The sequence below is a fragment of the Dermochelys coriacea genome, chromosome 21 (genome assembly GCF_009764565.3).
Source record: "Dermochelys coriacea isolate rDerCor1 chromosome 21, rDerCor1.pri.v4, whole genome shotgun sequence".
NCBI classification, from domain to species: Eukaryota; Metazoa; Chordata; order Testudines; family Dermochelyidae; genus Dermochelys; species Dermochelys coriacea.
Window position 1 is genome coordinate 9,776,993 of NC_050088.1, and position 13,549 is coordinate 9,790,541.

General features: G+C 49.3%; 1 protein-coding gene across 2 annotated transcripts in view; it reads right to left on the minus strand.

Annotated features, from left to right (window-relative positions):
- The window catches only part of IP6K3 (inositol hexakisphosphate kinase 3), a 48,008-nt gene extending 38,162 nt beyond the window's left edge, over positions 1-9,846 (minus strand). The window contains exon 1 of one of the 2 annotated variants that reach the window (XM_038379499.2): positions 3,892-9,846. The gene's annotated coding sequence lies outside the window, so the exon portion shown is untranslated. Of the gene's footprint in view, positions 1-161; positions 338-3,891 lie in introns of those variants that run through there. The other variant, XM_043500287.1, reaches the window with a different exon arrangement.
- Between the last annotated feature and the right edge of the window lie 3,703 nt (positions 9,847-13,549).

A 13,549-nucleotide genomic window follows, 5' to 3' on the forward strand; every position in this document is an offset into this window, starting at 1 on the left:
CCCGAGGAAAACAGGCACACATCTGGTGGAAAGGTCAAGAGCTAACTTTCATTCTCCTGCCTCCACGGAGTCAGCCGCACGCCACGGGCTGCGAAATAACTGCACTCCCAGCGAGTTATAAATTACAGCAGTAAAAGCCGGCTTCTTTCAGTCAATCTCACCTCAGCCAGTAAAGGAGACTATGAGCTTTTATGCTCAGACAGCTAGAGTGCCATTAGCTCTTTGTTACAGAAAGTCAGCATCCTGGAAAGGTGCCTGCAATGGGCTCATTCTATCGCCACCATCACAGCGCAGATGAAAAAACATAATTCTTCTTTTGCTTTGTCTGAGGAAGGAGGGGAAAAAAACTAATTTAATTCCCCCCCCCCCCCCAGTGAGGAACCGTCTAGTTACTATAGTGCTTGAGCAAACAAGATTGTGTCCTAAAGTCCCTTCTTTTTGTGATAACAGGTTGTTCTGAAAGCCCCCAGAGAAGCAGCAAAGATAGATACATGGAATAGAGGTAGATACTAGATGCCGTGGCTGTACAGTCCATTTTCAGAGATAAACCAGCATTCAGTTAGAGCAAGTGGACCTTATTGCCAAATTTACCAGAGCTCAGGGCGAGATTTTCAAGTACTAGGCACCCACCACTGGGGATGGATTTTCAAAAGACCTCAGCCCCCAATGTGCGTACCCTCTTTGAATATCTGGCCTGGTTTGTGAGTGCTATGCCCTATTGAAAATCCTGGCCTATAATTTTAGCTCCCCAGAGAGACAGAGACAATACAAATCAGAGGGACAGTTTGGCCAGCATCACTGGGGATTCCTTACCCCCAGCCTCCTCCCCGAATCTACATTTCTGCAAGAGTTCTCCCCAAAAATCTGCCCGCTTTTCAATAACACAGGTAAGTAATTCAGCTTTAGAGTTAACAGCCGATGGAGGTGAGAAGGGGTCTCATTTCTCCCAGGGCTATCATCTCAGCCTGTGTCTGCAAGCTCCTATTATCAGGGCCTCAGCCTACAGACATGGGGGAAACCTTTAAATCCCCAATACTTGGGGTCATCTGTGCCTGCTGTTCTCAGGCCCTTCCCAGACAGTGGCTTGTGGAGCGATAGCTGGTCTCTGATACTGAAATTAGATCACGCATGGAGCATGCTGGTTCTTCGGTATTCCTGAGCTTATGCCCAGCTAATTAAACTGGCATTGGGTCTATTCACAAGGGGGTCTTTCAGTTGGGCATAAGTGCCAATCCTGCATGGGTCATGACGAGAAGCTACATCTGTGCTCGTTGTAACAGCAATGGCTGCCATGCTTTAGAGCCTTTTTTTCTAATCTGCTCAAGTCCTGGGGATTCTCTGCGGTGAAGAACCAAGCTGGGCTGCTAATGCTCCATATCAGATAGCAGAGCCAGGTTGTGGACTAATCCCAATGGGTAAGTTAACAATTTGGGAAAAAGAGCTTGGTATTTATTTTGCACCAGGGGAGATGTGCTTGGGGCATGGGAGCTGAAAAGGCTCCTAAGGACCTTTCTGATTCCCCTTACATGAGCGACAGGGCCGTGACTCGGCCCTTGGGCTGTCCCTAAACCATCCCAGAATTAGGGAATTAATGCAGAAGCTTTTTTGTCGGTGTGCACCATACGGACAAGTAAGCCACGGAAAGGCCACGAGCACCCTACGGTTCAGCCAAAGTATATTTATTCTCCCAGGGCCCAATCCTGCTCCCATCCAAGTCAAGGGTGCAGAATCAGGAACAGGCTCCTAGGGCAGTAGCTGACTTGCCAGCGTCTAGACTTGGATCCCCTCTTTAACATCTCTCCAAGTCCAGCTGTAAACTTCCTGCACCCCACCAAAACCTCCCTGCTCTAAGAGTCCAGCTTTGTCTGGGAGAGATAAAATACACAAGCAGACACACTGCTATTCATCAAGTCGCCATGCCCAGAATGGCTCCTGAGGACCCCGTGGGAGAAGAGCACCCTCCTAAGTGTCGCCTCTTATACAGCCCAGGCAGTAACTCCGCCCTCAGCAAGCAGCCAAGAAGCTCACTCAACCCGAGTGCCTGACAAACTGCTCGCTCTCTCCCTGCAGATTGCTCGCTGCAGGAGTTCTTCACGTTATTGGAGAGAGCACATCCATCAGCTACGCATTCATCTCAGGCCATTTGCTACCATCACACTGTTCACTCTGCTTGGGTGTTATATCCCTTCCCACAGCCCCATCCTACCTCTGTCTTGTCTATCCAGATCATAAACTCTTCAGGGCAGGGACCATATTCTATTCTGTGTATTTACAGCACCTAGCACCATGGGACCCCTCTCAGTTGGCTCTTAGGCACTGTGGTAATAAACAGGATTATTATTAACAATATTGTCACCTGGTTTGTGGGTGCAGAGCTCCCAACCTCCTCTAAGAAACCACAACAGATGGAGGTCGGGGGAAATTCTTGGACACCTGACTTCGCTTATTTGCTGTGGGTTGGGAATTTGTACCTGTATTGGTAGGAGAACAACGGTGGGCTGCCTCCCATCAAGAGACTAATAACCTTGGGCAACACAAATATAACGGCCCAGAGCAGCCCACAGAAGCAAGCTGGGGAAACTTTTGAAGGCTTTTGGGTAACACAGAGCAGGCTCCATCCTATCTATCATTTATTATCGTTAACTAAACTTCCATCCAGCCTGCAACTTCATCCCTAGGCAGCAGCTGAGCAGGGAGCTGGGGGAGGCTAGTGGCGCCAAAGTGTTGGACTTCGACACCTAAAGTAGCAGTTAAGCACCCCAGGTCCTCCTGTGAATTTCACTTCATACCCACGGAAAAACAAGAGTTTAAAGCTTCCTCTGAAACACCTGATATTAGCCATGTTGAGTGACCGGATACTGGACTGGACATGGGTAACTAAGTTAGGGTTGCATCCGATGAAGTGAGCCGTAGCTCATGGAAGTTTATGCTCAAATAAATTTGTTAGTCTCTAAGGTGCCACAAGTCCTCCTTTTCTTTTTGTGAATACAGACTAACACGGCTGCTACTCTGAAACCTAAGTTACTCATAGGGGCCCCATTACAGCAGGGCATCTCACAATCTTCCATGTGTTTGTTCTCCCACCATCCCCATAAGGTAGGGCACGTGGCAAATAGGGAGCTGAGGCACAGAGCCACAATCATATGCAGGCTCCTAACTGCCACTGAAATCAATAGACATGCAGAGTCTGAATACTTTTGTAGATCTGGCCCAGACAGATTAAGTTACTTGCCCTTTCCCTCCCCAAGGTCCCATAGGAAGTTGGTGGCAGAAAAGCAAACTGAACCCTAGTCTCCCAAGGGCTAGGCTAATGACTTTACCACTGGACCAGCCTTCCTCTCCACTACAGTAATTTCTACCTGCATAGGCAAAGCTGTAGAGATACTTCTCTGGTCACCCAGGGAAGCAGGAAAAATAGCATCAGAGTAAAAGATGATCAGATTCATCCCTTTCCACAGCAAGCACCACACTCAGAGTGGCCAGTTCTCACCACACATTTTTTTCATAAATCCCCTGCTCCAGGAGTTACACAAGACTCTCAGCTTTCATTTATTAATAAGGTAAGTTCTAGCTCTCATAGTTGCAGGAAAAAAAGCTTGAAAACACAGCCTGCATGCACTCAAAAGGCTCTAGCACCAGAAGGCAAAGCAGAAAATCCCCAGATTTCAAAATCTGGGGTTTTTTAAAGCCAAGCTTTTAAGGGACTGGCTTGAAGATTCTGGAACACTTGGGGTTAGCAATACCGCAGCCTCGTCAGGACACCAGGGCAGACTAGGTGTTCATCTAATGTTTGCTTGACCACTACCAATGCCAAGTGCCTCAGTGCTAGGTACTAAACCCCATGATAAGAGGAGGAAACAGCAGCCAGAAGAGGAAAAACATAAAACTTACCAGCTAAGAAAGCAGGAAATGTAGCAAGCAGCAGCCTCTGTAAAATGGCCCCTGAGGGCTGCAGCTGTGTGACTGGGCCACATTTAAAGGGCCAGCCCTAGAAAAGCCTGCTGAGAAAAAAGTTCCTTTCAGAAGGGATAGAGTTATTAACAGCCTAGAAGCTGCTCTTTTGGAAAGGGGCCAGAGGGAGTGCATTTCTTCCTGACCCTTAGGATGGAGAGTGGAAAGGGTCTCAGATGCATCCGCTCGTTACAATGCACTGAAATGTTTCACCGAAGGAAAGATCTGGCTGAGAGGTGAAATCAGTTGTAGCCATACTCACAGATACCCGTTTTTGGTACTAATTCACGAGAGAGAGTTGCGGAAGATAGTAACGGTTCCTCCCCGGTCTCTGCTAGCTAAGCTATCCCATGGCCAGGGAGCGAATTTAACAGGCAAAGCAGAGGCAATGAGATTAGCTGTGCAGCGCTGCAAGGAATTTTCCACCTAGCAAAACATGAAGGCAGAACACATTTACACCAGAGACTGTGGATAGAGAGAAGGGTGGTGGTGGTGTGTGATAGAGAGGAAGGGAGGACTACGGGGGGGGGGGGGTAGAGGAGAATGGAGAAAGTCTGTGCCTTTATGGGCTGAGCTTCCCAGGCAGAGAGTCTCGCTGGCTTGCTTTGAAGCTTTTGTTATGCACAGCTAAACTTGGAACCAGACATAGAATACAGAAGAGCTCTTGCAAGCACTGAGTGATCAGTGAACATCACAGGCATGAATAAGTGAAAGGAGAACATCAGGAAAAACTTCCTTTGATGAGACTGTGGGAACAGTCCCCCCCAGAGATGAGGAAATGATGGGATGTCCCTTGGCTTGAATCACTTCAAACATAACTGAAAAATCACCCACAAATAGTTAAAGCGAAACTCAGACACCTTCCAAATAATCCCCATATCAGCTCCCCGCCATGAAAAGGAATCTTTGTGGGATTAGGAACTTTAGAGAACTCAAAAGATCGAGGAGACACTCATGACAAAAGTGAGATTTTTTGTTTTCATGCGAGACAAGTCTGTCCCTAGGAGCTTGCAATGTAGACAAAGGAAGATGAGTTAGTCCCACTTTACAGATGGGGAACTGACGTAGAGGAAGGTGGAGTGAGATGCCCATGGCCACACAGGAAGCCTGGGGCAGAGCAGGGAACTGACCGTAGGCCAATATGTTAACCACAAGTCCAAGCCTCACCCCCCAGGAAGTCAGTATCATTAGCTCCTATTTTACACAACAGGTAGAGAAGTGCAAGTGACCGGTCCAAGGCCACAGAGGGTATCAGTGATAGAGCCAGGCTGAGAACTCAGGGATACCTGGCCTCCAAGCCCTAGCCCCTGCCCATACCTCTCACCCATAAACCCCACTCTTCTTGGATGTCATATATATTTATAATGCATGCTTTAACTGAAGAGACTTCATTTTTGTTATGCCAGGTGATGTCCCTTTGCAGCTCTGGTACCATTAAGACAAGTACTCTGAGGTTGATTGGATAGAAGCCCGTGAAATAGTCCGAGGTTTTAGCCTTTGCAAGGTCTCTGGGACTGCTAGCAGGGCTGATCACCTTAGCTGAATGGGCTACAGAGCACCAGAGGCAATTACTCAGGTACTTAAAAAGCCAAGTGCTCTAAGGGGACATTAGCCCCTTCTCATATTAAAACTATGCTAAGAAGAACTAATTATGGGCACAAAGATTGTATTACCCTTGGCCGGCTCAAGGCTGCAGCCGAGATTAGTCAGAGATTCTCTCTTGGCACCTTGCGTTGCTGAAGTAGGAGGTTCCTAGAATGGTATTTTGTGCATCCTTGGTACACACTATCCCTTTAACATTTGTCTGGTACGTCCTAACTGGATGTATGCCACAGAAACAAGTCTCAGGCACAATGTGCTTGATTGAGACATTTCTTTTAGTCTTTAAAATGAGGTTTTCAACTCTCTTTCCTTTGTTGGAACCCCTCTCCCTTGCTTCCTTACCACTGTTTGCATTCCTCCACCTCCACACGAAGGCTAGTCTGTTATCGTAGGGTTGTATGTTAACACGGGAATCCACACACTAGCTTATTAACATAGAGGGACTTGTGCAAAGAGGGCAGGCAGATTTGTCGCAGGCTACTGGGCATTTCATTTTTGTTATTGTAGGGTTGCTCATGAATGCCGGGCTGTAGACATTGCTCTAGTAATGTCGGGCTGTTCAACGGAAGAGAACGGTGTATACTGGTTTACTCTCAGAGGATTACTTGTGTGTGGTTACTGTAGGGTGGCTTGATATTGCTGCACCATGCACTCTGCTTGCTTCTTGGGGTGTCATTATGTGCACACAGCTGCTACCGCTTAAGTATTTCAATGTTTGTTTAAAATAAATCCCTGTTTTAGAAAAGAAAACAGGCCAAACTGTACAGACTGCTCTTGCAAACAGAGAGGCAAGAGAAAAGGACACTCTACTCCCCCCGTTCCGCCTTGCCTGTGTCCCTTTAAAATGTGAGGCTGCAGCCCTGCCAGCAGCCTAGCTGACCAAAGCTCTCCATGCTGTGCCAGAACATAATCAAAATCTTATTCTCTCAGAGGGTGACAGTGAAATTCATTTCCCAGCCTTTACTTAATGTGGGGGCAGTTCTAGGTTGCTTTAGTTATTAATAAAATGCAAGCCTGATGCACAGTGCTAAGCAAGATACTTGTCTGGAGGGAGAGGGATGAGGAATGGATGACCTCCTGCTTTTCTAGGTTATCTAAACACCGGCTGACGCTGGTGTCTTGTCCCAGTGTGAACTGCAGTGGCTGCTTCTCTGGAGATTAAAAGGGCTAATTTTATCTCTCTCGTAGAGCTGGGCTGAAAATATATGAATGATCCATGGCTCAGCCATTTGGGGGAAAGAGTGGATGGAAAAATCCAGACTCAGCTGGGGAAAAAAAGTGCCAGGGCTGGGCTAGATGGAGACAGCACCTTGCTAGCTGGAGCTGGAAATCACACCAAAAGGAAGTCACGCCCAAGAGTCGGGGATAGGTTGTGCAAGAGCTGCCCGCTTGCTGGTCTTAAGTCACGCACACAGCAAACCAGCACCCACAAGTGGTGAGGCCCTACATCCCTAACCCACTACCAGGGACAGAGGCAGCAGCTGAAACAAAATTTGGGGTGAATGGGAGGTGGTGTCTCTTGCCCTGTGATGCCTTTGCGCTAGCTCAGTGGTGTAAAGGAGCAGCTAAGGAGCTGGAAGCCTCCCAGCAGTTTATGGCAGGGGTCAGTGCCCTCCAGGTGCTATGCCACCCTGCTGTAGGAGCCCTTGGTGCAGGGGGCATGGCCAGGGCATTCCAACTGCTTCCAGGCAGTTCACCAGCCGATAGGGGCCATTGCAGCTAGGGTGCAAGTTAAGGCAACCCTCAGAGCTGCTCTAATCTGTGCCAGGGCCTGAACTCGCCCTGGGGAGCCCCACAATAGGGAAAAGTGCATTGCCTATGCCCTTGGCCTACGTCCCAGGCTCAGCACCGACTGGAGGTGAACAGAGGCCGCCAGCCAGCTCTGGCTTTGATCTTGTCTCCAGAAGAAAATTCCAGGCCTGTAACTCCCCACCAGTGGCAGCTGCACTAGCAGCAGCAACCATGGAAGCACTATTCTACATTGCCACTTCTGCTGTCAGAGCTGCAACAGGAGTGAATCACAGGCCCCAATTTGTTAGGATAGGCACAGCCCCTTTGTCATTGGCTCTTGCCGAAAGCGCTTGGTACAGCAGAAAACATCAGATCCGTTCTTTGCAAGAACGTTCTTTGCACGGGGAGTTGTCTGCACAAGGAAATTCAGAAGCATGCGATACTACTGTTTCCCTGGAACATCCGATGCTATGCAGTCTCCCATTGCTGCAAGTTTCGTGCAGGAGAAAACTAACTAGCATGTCTCCCCCTTGGCATTCTTTTTTTCCTACAATGATGTGCTTGCTTTTTGCAGTCACCAACAGTAGGTGGAGCTTCCTTTACTGAATCCCTCCCCATTGAGTAGCACAAAGGTGTTCAAATTCTCCATTTTGATTTTGCATTTCTCAATATGCTTACTTCTTGTAAATGAATGCAATTCAGGCTGGGCCATTTTTAATCCCGCTGAATCTACCATGCACAGGGAAATACAATGATGGCCAGCACTTGGCATTACCATAGGGTCTGGACACCAAGAGGCATGAGCCCCGTAGAATGATCCTTAGGAATTATGCAGGCAGAGTGATTTATGAGCTAACGCCCCTGGCGCCAACCTGCGGTGCCTGCTCCTTTTCTCTCTTTAACATGCAGACGTCTCGAGGCTCAGCTTTCTGTGTGTGACTCAGGAGTTTTCAGAATGTGTCTGGTTGTTCGATGTAGATGCACATATGATCCCCGTGTTCCTGCTATGGAGCGGTGCACCCAGCTGGTAGAGTATATCTTAGGCACTAGGAGGGCAACTTGAGAGCATTTTGACAGCAGGACAGCACGATGCAGGAAGTTTCACGTAACTCCCATGTGGTGATCTGACCTCCTGGCTGGGAACAAGTCTTTTCTTCTTACGTGGGAATGTAGGGCTGGGGATGGTGCTGACTTGACACCCACGGATGAGGATATCTTCTTTGCCTGGGTAGAGCCGTGCACATCCATGACAGAGAGAACCATCAGAAGATCCTCTGATTACCAACAGGATGGGAAAAGCAAGGGTTGTGCAGACAAGGCCCATGCTGCCAGTGCACTTTGCCCCAGAGCTGGAGTGAGAGAGGAGTTCAACCTTTGTGGCCCAGCTAGTCTTGCCTGCTCTAAGCCCAGAAACAGTGGGGCTGTCAGGTGCCAGTCGTGGGGTGACATGGGTTAACATCAATGGAGGGTTTGACGCTTAGTCTCCAAAGCCATGCCCTGATTGACCAACTACGTCCTTCTGAAGCGGTCACTAAACCAGGGAATTGCATGTATAGGACCTTATACCTAGGGGAAAAAAAATATGTAAACAAACCAGCAATCACTATGCCACAGCCTGGCTTCCAGCAGGACACACCCTTGACCCTTGCTGCTTCTGAGCCTGGGGCTGCTTTACTGCACCGGTGAGGGATGACAGCCCCCTATCATCCACTCCCCGTCTCCTTTAATGTCTCCATTAACCCTTTTTTGCTACCATGAAATGTCCCCTCCCAACATTCACATTTTTCTTGTTCTAGAATCCAGTTGTTTTTCTGGAGTAGTTAGTGCTACATACAGTACTGGAGCCTGGCCCTAAAGGAGATTCCCAAGAGCTCAGTGTTATTCAATGGCAAAGACACTTTCTCCCACCAGGAAAGTTGGTACTGAGAGACTCCATATACTCCCAGCAAAGTTGCTAGAGGATATTGAAGTATCTCCAGGGGAGCTACTCCCACTGCAGTGGCGGAATAGGGATCCAGGCCCATAGAAAAAGTTCTGTGCTGTCTAAACATGCTATAGTTAACCATAAGCTGAGAGGCATTAAACTGTCCCTAACATACCACCGCAGAGTGTGGATTACTTAACCACTGGGGCCTTGCTCTAGGATCTGAGCACAAAGCCAAATCCAACCCCAGCCAAGCCATTCCAGCTCTGCTGGGGCTGATGGTTTAATTCTCATATACCTTTGGTGGTAGGAAGGCAAAGGCTGAAAATACTTTCCAAGTGATGCTTTGGGGAGAGCTGAGAAGTCCAGAGGGGCAGGGTACAGTCTCCCTCTTCCAGCTTTTGGCACAGGGCTCTTAGGCTGTAATAGGTGCTGTCAATAACATTTGCTATAGGAAGTGGATGAACAGGTAGGTCTTATGCTGCCATCGAGCCATCTGTGAGCCAAATTTACCCAGCCTAGCACTCCTCGCGAGCCTCGCGAACCAGCTGAGCGGCAGCGAACCAGCGGAGCAGCGGGGACAGCAGAGCAGCTCACAGCAGGAGTTTGCCTGGGACTGGTAAGTATCCGAGTGTGTGTGTTTGCTTGCTGAGGAAGTATCCGAGCGTGTGTTTGCTGGGAGGGCAGGGAGAGAGCCTGAGTGAGTGTCTGATTGGCTGCTAGCCTGCAGGGGGCGGGCATTAGGGTGTCTGTGTGTTTGCGTCAGGGAAGCCTGGCTGTTTAAAAATAGCCAGAGCCTCGCGAACCAGCTGAGCAGCGGGGACAGCAGAGCAGCTCACAGCAGGAGTTTGCCTGGGAGTTCGCCTGGAGTGAGCCCAGTGAGGCTTACATCTTGCCAACGTCTCTGAGGAAGCTCATAGTAGGTAGGTGATATGGAAGGGGGGGATTCAGCTGTTGTGACCTGCACTGGATGTGCCATGTTTGTCTTTCTTCCACAGGACAGAAGCGACTTTGTCTGTACAAAGTGCAAGCTGGTCTCCATATTGGAAGAGAAGTTTGAAGGTCTGGAGCAACAGGTAACGACCCTGCGTTGTATACGAGAGACTGAGGATTTTCTGGACCAAACTCAGGATAGCCTTCTAGGGGCACAAAGCTCTAAAGATATAGAGCAGGTTGCACAGAGGAGCCAAGAGGCCAGTGAAGAAGCTTGGCAACATGTGACCTCCAGAAGAGGTAAGCGGAATGTCCGGGTTCCAGTAACACAGACACAGGTAACTAACCGCTTTCATGTTCTCTCCACAGGTACCAATGCGGAGAGTGGACCAGATGATATGTCTGGGGGGAGAAAGCAGAAGGAGACTCCGCTGGTTGGGAGGCATGAGATGCGATGTCCTGAGGTTGGGGGTTCCACGACCACCACTCCCAAGAGGAGAAGGCGGGTGGTGGTGGTCGGGGACTCTCTCCTCCGGGGGACTGAGTCATCTATCTGCCGCCCTGACCGGGAAAACCGAGAAGTCTGCTGCTTGCCAGGGGCTAAGATTCGTGATGTGACGGAGAGACTGCCGAGACTCATCAAGCCCTCGGATCGCTACCCCTTCCTGCTTCTCCACGTGGGCACCAATGATACTGCCAAGAATGACCTTGAGCGGATCACTGCGGACTACGTGGCTCTGGGAAGAAGGATAAAGGAGTTGGAGGCGCAAGTGGTGTTCTCGTCCATCCTCCCCGTGGAAGGAAAAGGCCTGGGTAGGGACCGTCGAATCGTGGAGGTCAACGAATGGCTACGCAGGTGGTGTCGGAGAGAAGGCTTTGGATTCTTTGACCATGGGATGGTGTTCCATGAAGGAGGAGTGCTGGGCAGAGACGGGCTCCATCTTACGAAGAGAGGGAAGAACATCTTTGCCAGCAGGCTGGCTAACCTAGTGAGGAGGGCTTTAAACTAGGTTCACCGGGGGAAGGAGACCAAAGCCCTGAGGTAAGTGGGAAAGCGGGATACCGGGAGGAAGCACAGGCAGGAATGTCTGTGAGGGGAGGGCTCCTGCCTCATACTGGGAATGAGGGGCGATCAACAGGTTATCTCAAGTGCTTATATACAAATGCACAAAGCCTTGGAAACAAGCAGGGAGAACTGGAGGTCCTGGTGATGTCAAGGAATTATGACGTGATTGGAACAACAGAGACTTGGTGGGATAACTCACATGACTGGAGTACAGTCATGGATGGTTATAAACTGTTCAGGAAGGACAGGCAGGGCAGAAAAGGTGGGGGAGTAGCACTGTATGTAAGGGAGCAGTATGACTGCTCAGAGCTCCGGTACGAAACTGTGGAAAAACCTGAGTGTCTCTGGATTAAGTTTAGAAGTGTGTGCAACAAGAGTGATGTCATGGTGGGAGTCTGCTATAGACCACCGGACCAGGGGGATGAGGTGGATGAGGCTTTCTTCCGGCAACTCACGGAAGCTACTAGATCGCATGCCCTGATTCTCATGAGTGACTTTAATTTTCCTGATATCTGCTGGGAGAGCAATACAGCGGTGCATAGACAATCCAGGAAGTTTTTGGAAAGCGTAGGGGACAATTTCCTGGTGCAAGTGCTAGGGGAGCCAACTAGGGGGAGCGCTTTTCTTGACCTGCTGCTCACAAACCGGGTAGAATTAGTGGGGGAAGCAAAAGTGGATGGGAATCTGGGAGGCAGTGACCATGAGTTGGTTGAGTTCAGGATCCTGACGCAGGGAAGAAAGGTAAGCAGCAGGATACGGACCCTGGACTTCAGGAAAGCAGACTTTGACTCCCTCAGGGAACAGATGGCCAGGATCCCCTGGGGGACTAACATGAAAGGGAAGGGAGTCCAGGAGAGCTGGCTGTATTTCAAGGAATCCCTGTTGAGGTTACAGGGACAAACCATCCCGATGAGTCGAAAGAATAGTAAATATGGCAGGCGACCAGCTTGGCTTAATGGTGAAATCCTAGCGGATCTTAAACATAAAAAAGAAGCTTACAAGAAGTGGAAGGTTGGACATATGACCAGGGAAGAGTATAAAAATATTGCTCGGGCATGTAGGAAAGATATCAGGAGGGCCAAATCGCACCTGGAGCTGCAGCTAGCAAGAGATGTCAAGAGTAACAAGAAGGGTTTCTTCAGGTATGTTGGCAACAAGAAGAAAGCCAAGGAAAGTGTGGGCCCCTTACTGAATGAGGGAGGCAAGCTAGTGACAGAGGATGTGGAAAAAGCTAATGTACTCAATGCTTTTTTTGCCTCTGTTTTCACTAACAAGGTCAGCTCCCAGACTGCTGTGCTGGGCATCACAAAATGGGGAAGAGATGGCCAGCCCTCTGTAGAGATAGAGGTGGTTAGGGACTATTTAGAAAAGCTGGACGTGCACAAGTCCATGGGGCCGGACGAATTGCATCCGAGAGTGCTGAGGGAATTGGCGGCTGTGATTGCAGAGCCCTTGGCCATTATCTTTGAAAACTCGTGGCGAACGGGGGAAGTCCCGGATGACTGGAAAAAGGCTAATGTAGTGCCCATCTTTAAAAAAGGGAAGAAGGAGGATCCTGGGAACTACAGGCCGGTCAGCCTCACCTCAGTCCCTGGAAAAATCATGGAGCAGGTCCTCAAAGAATCAATCCTGAAGCACTTAGAGGAGAGGAAAGTGATCAGGAACAGTCAGCATGGATTCACCAAGGGAAGGTCATGCCTGACTAATCTAATCGCCTTTTATGATGAGATTACTGGTTCTGTGGATGAAGGGAAAGCAGTGGATGTATTGTTTCTTGACTTTAGCAAAGCTTTTGACACGGTCTCCCACAGCATTCTTGTCAGCAAGTTAAGGAAGTATGGGCTGGATGAATGCACTATAAGGTGGGTAGAAAGCTGGCTAGATTGTCGGGCTCAACGGGTAGTGATCAATGGCTCCATGTCTAGTTGGCAGCCGGTGTCAAGTGGAGTGCCCCAGGGGTCGGTCCTGGGGCCCGTTTTGTTCAATATCTTCATAAATGATCTGGAGGATGGTGTGGATTGCACTCTCAGCAAATTTGCGGATGATACTAAACTGGGAGGAGTGGTAGATACGCTGGAGGGGAGGGATAGGATACAGAAGGACCTAGACAAATTGGAAGATTGGGCCAAAAGAAATCTAATGAGGTTCAATAAGGATAAGTGCAGGGTCCTGCACTTAGGATGGAAGAATCCAATGCACCGCTACAGACTAGGGACCGAATGGCTCGGCAGCAGTTCTGCGGAAAAGGACCTAGGGGTGACAGTGGACGAGAAGCTGGATATGAGTCAGCAGTGTGCCCTTGTTGCCAAGAAGGCCAATGGCATTTTGGGATGTATAAGTAG